Source organism: Schistocerca cancellata, chromosome 9 (genome assembly GCF_023864275.1).
Source record: "Schistocerca cancellata isolate TAMUIC-IGC-003103 chromosome 9, iqSchCanc2.1, whole genome shotgun sequence".
In the NCBI taxonomy this organism is placed as follows: domain Eukaryota; kingdom Metazoa; phylum Arthropoda; class Insecta; order Orthoptera; family Acrididae; genus Schistocerca; species Schistocerca cancellata.
The window spans coordinates 446,031,204-446,038,659 of NC_064634.1; positions in this window are offsets into that span (position 1 = coordinate 446,031,204).

Genomic DNA, 7,456 nt, shown 5'->3' on the forward strand with positions numbered 1-7,456 from the left:
ATGGCGCACTGTTAATGCCTGACCACAAGGGCACTGCGGGGCGGGGTCACCGGAGAGCAGGTAGCGGTGGCTAAACCGGCAATGCCCAATCCGCAACCTGGTCAGAAGGACCTCCTCGCGCCGAGATGGTCGGGAGGATGTTGTCCAAGCAGTTGGGAGCGGTTTTACTGCCCGGAGCTTGTTTCCTTGGAGGGATGACCAAGCATCCCACCACAACGACACAAGCCTCTTACATACATCCCCACGAACGTCAGATGACGGGACACCATGGGAGGCTGGCCACCATGGGAGGCTGGCCGAGGCAGGACTACTGCAGCCTTGGCTGCAGCATCCGCAGCCTCATTCCCAGGCACTCCTACATGTCCGGGAACCCACAGAAAGCTGACAGAACCACCGTTATCAGCGAAAGAATGGAGGGACTGCTGTATCCGTTGAATCAAGGGATGGACCGGATAGGGAGCTCCAAGGCTCTGAAGAGCACTGAGTGAGTCAGAGCAAAGTACATATGATGAATGGCGGTGGCGGCGGGCATACTGAACGGCCTGATTGAGAGCAAAAAGCTCGGCCGTAAAGCTGGAACATTGGTCGAGGAGCCGGTATTTAAAGGTGGCGGCCCCGACGACAAAGGCACAGCCGACACCATCGTCAGTTTTGGAGCCATCGGTGTAAATAAAGGCGTGACCGGCAAGTCGAGCACGAAGTTCGACAAACCGTGAGCAATACACTGCAGACGGAGTAGCCTCCTTCGGGAGTGAGCTGAGGTCGAGATAAATATGAACCGGAGCCTGGAGCCGGGCCCGTACTGACGGTCGAGAGAATCGGCGAAGGAGGACTTGTAAGAGGGTTTTTTTTTTTTTTTTTTTTTTTTTTTGTGGTTTTAGGGCGCAAAACTTTTATGGTCATTAGCGCCCAGCCCGTGACTTAAGACAGTAAAAAACCGAAATTTAAAACCAGCAGCAATGGGAACAAAGTCAGAAAATTGGAGAAACTAAAAATAGAAGACTGCTTAAAAATCCACTACAGAAAGGGGGTGATTGTCCCCAAAAAAAGCTTCAAATGACTGACGTCATTGCACTGTCACTAATAAACTGTAGAACGCGGTCGGCGGAGCGCGTGTCATCTGCTAAAATCGACGATAGATCAGGCGATAGCTGTAGACGGGAGCGTAACGGATTAAAATAGGGGCATTCAATTAAAAGGTGTCTTACCGTCCACAGCTGAGAGCAGTGGGGACAGAGTGGGGGAGGATCGCCGCTTAAAAGATGTCGATGGCTAAAACGACAATGCCCTATCCGGAGTCTAGCTAAAATTACCTCCTCCCGACGACGCGTTCGGGAGGAAGAGGTCCAAGCGCAAGGAAGGGCTTTCACTTCCCGCAATTTATTACAGGGAAGTGCCGACCAATGGGCATGCCATAATTGAGCAACATGGCGACATAAATCGGTCCGAAGATCGGTGAAGGGAAGCGACTGAATAGCTGGCCGAGGAAGAGAGACTGCGGCCTTGGCCGCTATATCGGCCGCCTCATTCCCACAGATACCAGCGTGTCCCGGGAGCCAGAGGAACGCCACCGAGACGCCCCTCAGGTGAAGCAAGCGCAGACAGTCCTGAATCCGGTGGACCAGAGGGTGCACAGGGTAAAGAGCTTGGAGACTGAGGAGAGAGCTGAGAGAATCTGAGCAGATAACGTACTGTATCCGCTGATGGCGGCGGATGTAGTGGACAGCCTGGAGAACAGCGTAAAGCTCCGCAGTATAAACCGAACACTGGTCGGGAAGCCGAAAGCGATTTGGGGTGTCGCCAACAATATAGGCACTCCCTACACCTAACGATGTTTTCGAGCCGTCGGTGTAAATAATTGTGGCGTCCGTCATTTCTGCACATAGAGCAGCAAATGCCCGACGATAAACAAATGTAGGGGTACCATCCTTGGGAAATTGACAAAGGTCACGGAGCAGGCAGATCCGGGGACGGAGCCAAGGCGGAGCTGTACCCCAAGTTGTCAAGAAGGTTTTAGGAAAGCGGAAAGAAAGAGAATGGAGCAGTTGACGGAAGCGGACTCCCGGGGGTAGTAGGGAGGAGGGGCGGCCTGCATACCCTACATCAAAGGAGGCGTCGAAAAAAAGGTCGTGGGCTGGATTAGCAGGCATGGAAGACAGATGGCTGGCATAACGGCTCAGAAGGACTGCTCGCCGATTTGACAGCGGAGGTTCAGCAGTCTCAGCATAAAGGCTTTCCACAGGGCTGGTGTAAAAAGCTCCAGACACTAAACGTAATCCACGGTGGTGGATAGAGTCGAGACGCCGAAGAATAGACGGCCGAGCAGAGGAGTAGACTATGCTTCCATAATCCAATTTCGAGCGCACTAAGGCGCGATAGAGGCGGAGAAGGACCACTCGGTCCGCTCCCCAGGAGGTACCATTCAGGACACGGAGGGTGTTAAGTGATCGCAGACAGCGAGCCGAAAGATAGGAAACGTGGGAGGACCAGCATAGTTTTCTGTCAAACATAAGACCCAAGAATTTAGCGACGTCTGAAAACGGAAGGTTGACAGGACCTAGATGTAAGGAGGGCGGAAGAAACTCCTTACGTCGCCAAAAATTGACACAAACGGTCTTACTGGGTGAAAAACGGAAGCCAGTTTCGATGCTCCACGAGTGGAGGCGATCGAGACATCCTTGAAGACGTCGTTCAAGAAGGCTGGTCCGTTGAGAGCTGTAGTAGATCGCAAAATCGTCCACAAAGAGGGAGCCCGAGACATCAGGAGGGAGACAATCCATAATTGGATTTATGGCGATGGCAAACAGTACAACACTCAGCATGGATCCCTGGGGTACCCCGTTTTCTTGGGAGAAAGTACGGGAGAGAGTAGTGTTCACCCGCACCCGAAAAGTGCGCTCTGCCATAAATTCGCGAAGAAAAAGGGGCAGCCGGCCTCGAAAGCCCCAAGAGAACAGTGTGCGGAGGATGCCTGTCCTCCAACAGGTATCGTATGCTCTCTGCAGATCAAAAAATATTGCTACCGTTTGGCGTTGCCGGAGAAAATTGTTCATGATATAAGTGGAGAGAGCGACAAGATGGTCAACTGCAGAACGATGCTTCCGAAATCCGCATTGGGCTGGTGTTAAAAGGCTGCGGGATTCCAGCCACCAAGCTAAACGGTAATTCACCATACGCTCCAAAACCTTACAGACACTACTCGTGAGAGAAATGGGGCGATAGCTAGAGGGGAGATGTTTGTCCTTTCCAGGTTTCGGAACGGGAACGACAATAGCTTCCCGCCACCGTCTGGGAAAGGTGCTGCCGGTCCAAATTCGATTATAAAGGCGAAGGAGGTAACGCAGACTATGGGTGGATAAATGCAGCAACATTTGGACATGGATACCATCCGGTCCTGGGGCGGAGGAGCGAGAAGATGAGAGGGCATGTTGGAGTTCCCGCATGGAGAAAACAGTATTGTAGCTTTCGTGATTTTGGGAGGAGAAAGCAAGAGGTCGCACTTCCGCTGCACGTTTCTTCGGGAGAAACGCTGGCGGGTAATTTGAAGAGCTCGAAATCTCAGCAAAGTGCTGACCCAACGAGTTAGAAATTGCGACGGGGTCCACTAAGGTATCATGCGCGACAGTGAGCCCAGAAACCGGGGAGAAACTCGGCGCGCCTGAGAACCGTCGAAGCCGACTCCAAACTTCCGAGGAGGGAGTGAAGGTGTTAAATGAGCTAATAAAGAATTTCCAGCTTGCCTTCTTGCTATCGCGGATGACGCGACGGCATCGCGCACGGAGCTGCTTATAGCGGATACAGTTGGCCAAAGTAGGATGGTGACGGAAAATGCGAAGAGCACGTCGCCGCTCACGTATTGCGTCACGGCATGCCTCGTTCCACCACGGAACTGGGGGGCGCCGGGGCAATTCGGAGGTGCGTGGTATTGAACGTTCCGCAGCTGTAAGGATAACGTCGGTAATGTGTGTGACCTCATCGTCGACGCTGGGAAAGCGACGGTCATCGAATGTCGCGAGAGACGAAAAAAGTGTCCAATCGGCTTGGGCAAACTTCCAGCGTCGCGGGCGCATATATGGCAGTTGAGGCTGCAGTCTGAGGACACATGGAAAGTGGTCACTCGAGTGTGTATCATCAAGGGCGAACCATTCGAAGCGCCGAGCTAGCGGAACAGTACCGACCGCAAGGTCCAAATGAGATAAGGTTGTCGTGGAGGCAGACAAAAATGTGGGGACCCCAGTGTTGAGGCAAACTAGATCCGCTTGGTGGAAGACGTCTAGCAATACGGAGCCACGTGGACAAGGGTGTGGAGATCCCCAAAGCGGGTGGTGGGCATTGAAGTCCCCAACCAGCAAATAGGGGGGTGGAAGCTGACCAAGAAGATGAAGGAGATCAGCTCGTGCCATTGGTGTGGACGATGGAATGTATACAGTACAAAGAGAGAACGTGTATCCGGAAAGTGAAAGACGGACGGCGACAGCTTGGAAGGAAGTGTTTAAGGGGATTGGGTGATAATGGAGAGTATCACGGAGAAGAATCATGAGTCCTCCATGGGCTGGAGAGCCTTCAACGGAGGGGAGATCATATCGGACAGACTGAAAATGAGGGAGAACAAAGCGGTCATGGGGACGCAGCTTTGTTTCCTGAAGACAGAAGATGACCGGCGAGTAGGAGCGTAAGAGGACCGACAATTCATCCCGATTGGCTCGAATGCCGCGGATATTCCAGTGGATAATGGACATGGGGTGAAAAGAGAATGGAGGAATGTGACCAAAGTTGCTGTCAACTCAAAGACTGCTCGGAGCTAGCAACCGACAGCATGGAATGGCATTCAGCCGAAGGCAGAAGATCCTGATCCATAAGTTGGTCAGGAGCAGTCCCTGCCACCAGCGATCGGCCGGTTGACCGGCCACCAGCAGTGCGCCTCGGCGACACAGAAGACGGCCGAGGGCGATTTCCGCCAGGTGGTGCTGTAGAGGGGGCACGCCTTGGCGGAGAAGGAGAGGAACTGGGTTTCTTTGTAGCCTTCTTGGAAGAATGTTGTTTAGAGGAAGGAGGAACCGATGGTTGTGAAGCTGCGGTCCGTAAAAACTCTTCACGAGTATGCTCTTTTTTCGAAGACTTGGCGTCCGACTTTTGGGCTCGAGATGTAGCAGAACCCGACGAAGGGTGAGCCATAGAGTGGGCAGGCGAAAGTGGTGAGGTTGAACGAGCGATCTTTGCGCTGGCCGATCTGACGACCGTGGTACTAAAGGTGAGGTCGCAAGTCTGCGTGGCCGCCTCCTTTGTTGGCCGAGGAGTAGCAAGGACAGTGCTGTATTTTCCTGTCTGAGGCACAGTGGGCTTGCGACTGGCGAATAATTTTCGAGCAGCAAAGGTCGACACCTTTTCCTTCACCCTTATTTCCTGGATGAGCTTCTCATCCTTAAAAACGGGGCAATCTCGAGAGGAAGCAGCGTGGTCACCCATACAGTTGATGCAGCGAGGGGATGGAGGTGGACAAGCACCCTCATGGGCATCCGTGCCACACGTAACACATTTGGCTGGATTGGAACAGGACTGGCTGGTGTGATTGAACCGCTGACATCGATAGCAACGCGTAGGGTTTGGGACGTAAGGGCGAACGGAAATTATCTCATAGCCTGCTTTGATTTTCGATGGGAGTTGAACTGTGTCAAATGTCAAGAAGACAGTACGGGTTGGAATGATGTTCGTGTCAACCCGTTTCATTACTCTATGAACTGCCGTTACGCCCTGGTCAGACAGATAGTGCTGAATTTCTTCGTCAGACAATCCATCGAGGGAGCGTGTATAAACGACTCCACGCGAGGAATTCAAGGTACGGTGCGGTTCCACCCGGACAGGGAAGGTGTGGAGCAGAGAAGTACGCAGCAATTTTTGTGACTGGAGGGCACTGTGTGTTTCTAACAACAAGGTGCCATTCCGTAATCTGGAACAAGACTTTACAGGACCTGCTATTGCGTCGACTCCTTTCTGAATAATGAAAGGGTTGACCGTGGAGAAGTCGTGACCTTCATCAGACCGAGAAATAACAAGGAACTGTGGCAACGATGGAAGAATCGTCTGTGGCTGAGACTCAGTATGCTTACGTTTGTGACTAGACTTAGTGGAAGGTGAGGAAACCATTGCGGAAGAATCCCCCATGATTACCGGCGTCTCCGATGGCGCGCTCCTCCCTTGTGGGGGCCCTCTCTGAGGGCACTCCCGCCTTAGGTGATTGTTCACACCTCAGGTCACACCTCCCGACAAACGGACGGAGGGACCAATCGGCATTTTCGGAAGGTATCAGCTCGGGTAATCACCCCTCCCTGGGCCTGGCCGTTACCAGGGGGTACGTACGTGTCCTACCTGTCTACCCGGGGCGGGGAATTACGCGTTACCCCGTCACCGGCTACGCACGAAGGGCGTGGGTCGGCCTTCAGACACGCACAGGGAGGAAGAAAAAGAAAGGGAAGGGAAGGAAGAGAAGTCTCAAACGCCGCAGCGGAGAAAAGAGAAAGAGAAGAGGTAAGGAAAAGAGAAGGACAAAGGAAGGAAAAAGACAGAGAAGGACAAAGGAAGGAAGAAGACATAAAAGCAAGGAAGGCAAGAAATGCAGTACATTTACGAGCGTCCGTCTCCGGACGTAGGCACAAACCATACTCCCAGATGGGGAGAAAGAGAAGGAAAGAGCCAGAGGTGAGGGGAGGAGGGGCGAAGATAGGGATGGGGAAGGATGCGGAATGGGAAGGTATGCAGCCCGGAAAGGAAGGAAGGCCACATTAGCTCGGGGTCCCGTGCTCGCTACGCACGTATCCACAAAAGAGTTGTGGACCCCCTGGGGGGTTGTAAGAGGGGTGGTCGGGCATAGATGACAGCCGGCAGGCATACCGACACAGCAGTACGTCGCGCCGGTAGGTCAACGGTAACTCGGCAGCTTCAGCATAAAGACTCTCGACAGGACTAGTGTAGAAGGCTCCGGTCGCAAGACGTATCCCCCGATGGTGGATGGAGTTGAGCCGGCGTAAGAGGGACGGCCGAGCGGACGAGTAGACGAAGCTCCCATAATCCAGCTTCGATCGGACTATGGACCGATACAAGCGAAACAGGACAGTGCGATCCGCTCCCCAAGATGAACCGCTAAGAACTCTGAGGACATTAAGGGAACGTGTACAACGGGCCGCCAAATAAGAGAGATGTGGAGACCAACACAGTTTCTTGTCCAACGTGAGCCCTAGAAACGTAGTTGTGTCCACGAATGGGAGAACAACGGGACCGAGATGTAAGGATGGCGGAAGGAACGCTTTATATCGCCAAAAGTTGATACAAACCGTCTTTTCCTCAGAGAACCGGAAGCCATTTGCCACGCTCCATGAGTAGAGGCTGTCTAGACAACGCTGAAGGCAGCGCTCCAGGAGGCATGTTCTCTGGGCACTGCAGTAGATCGCGAAGTCATCGA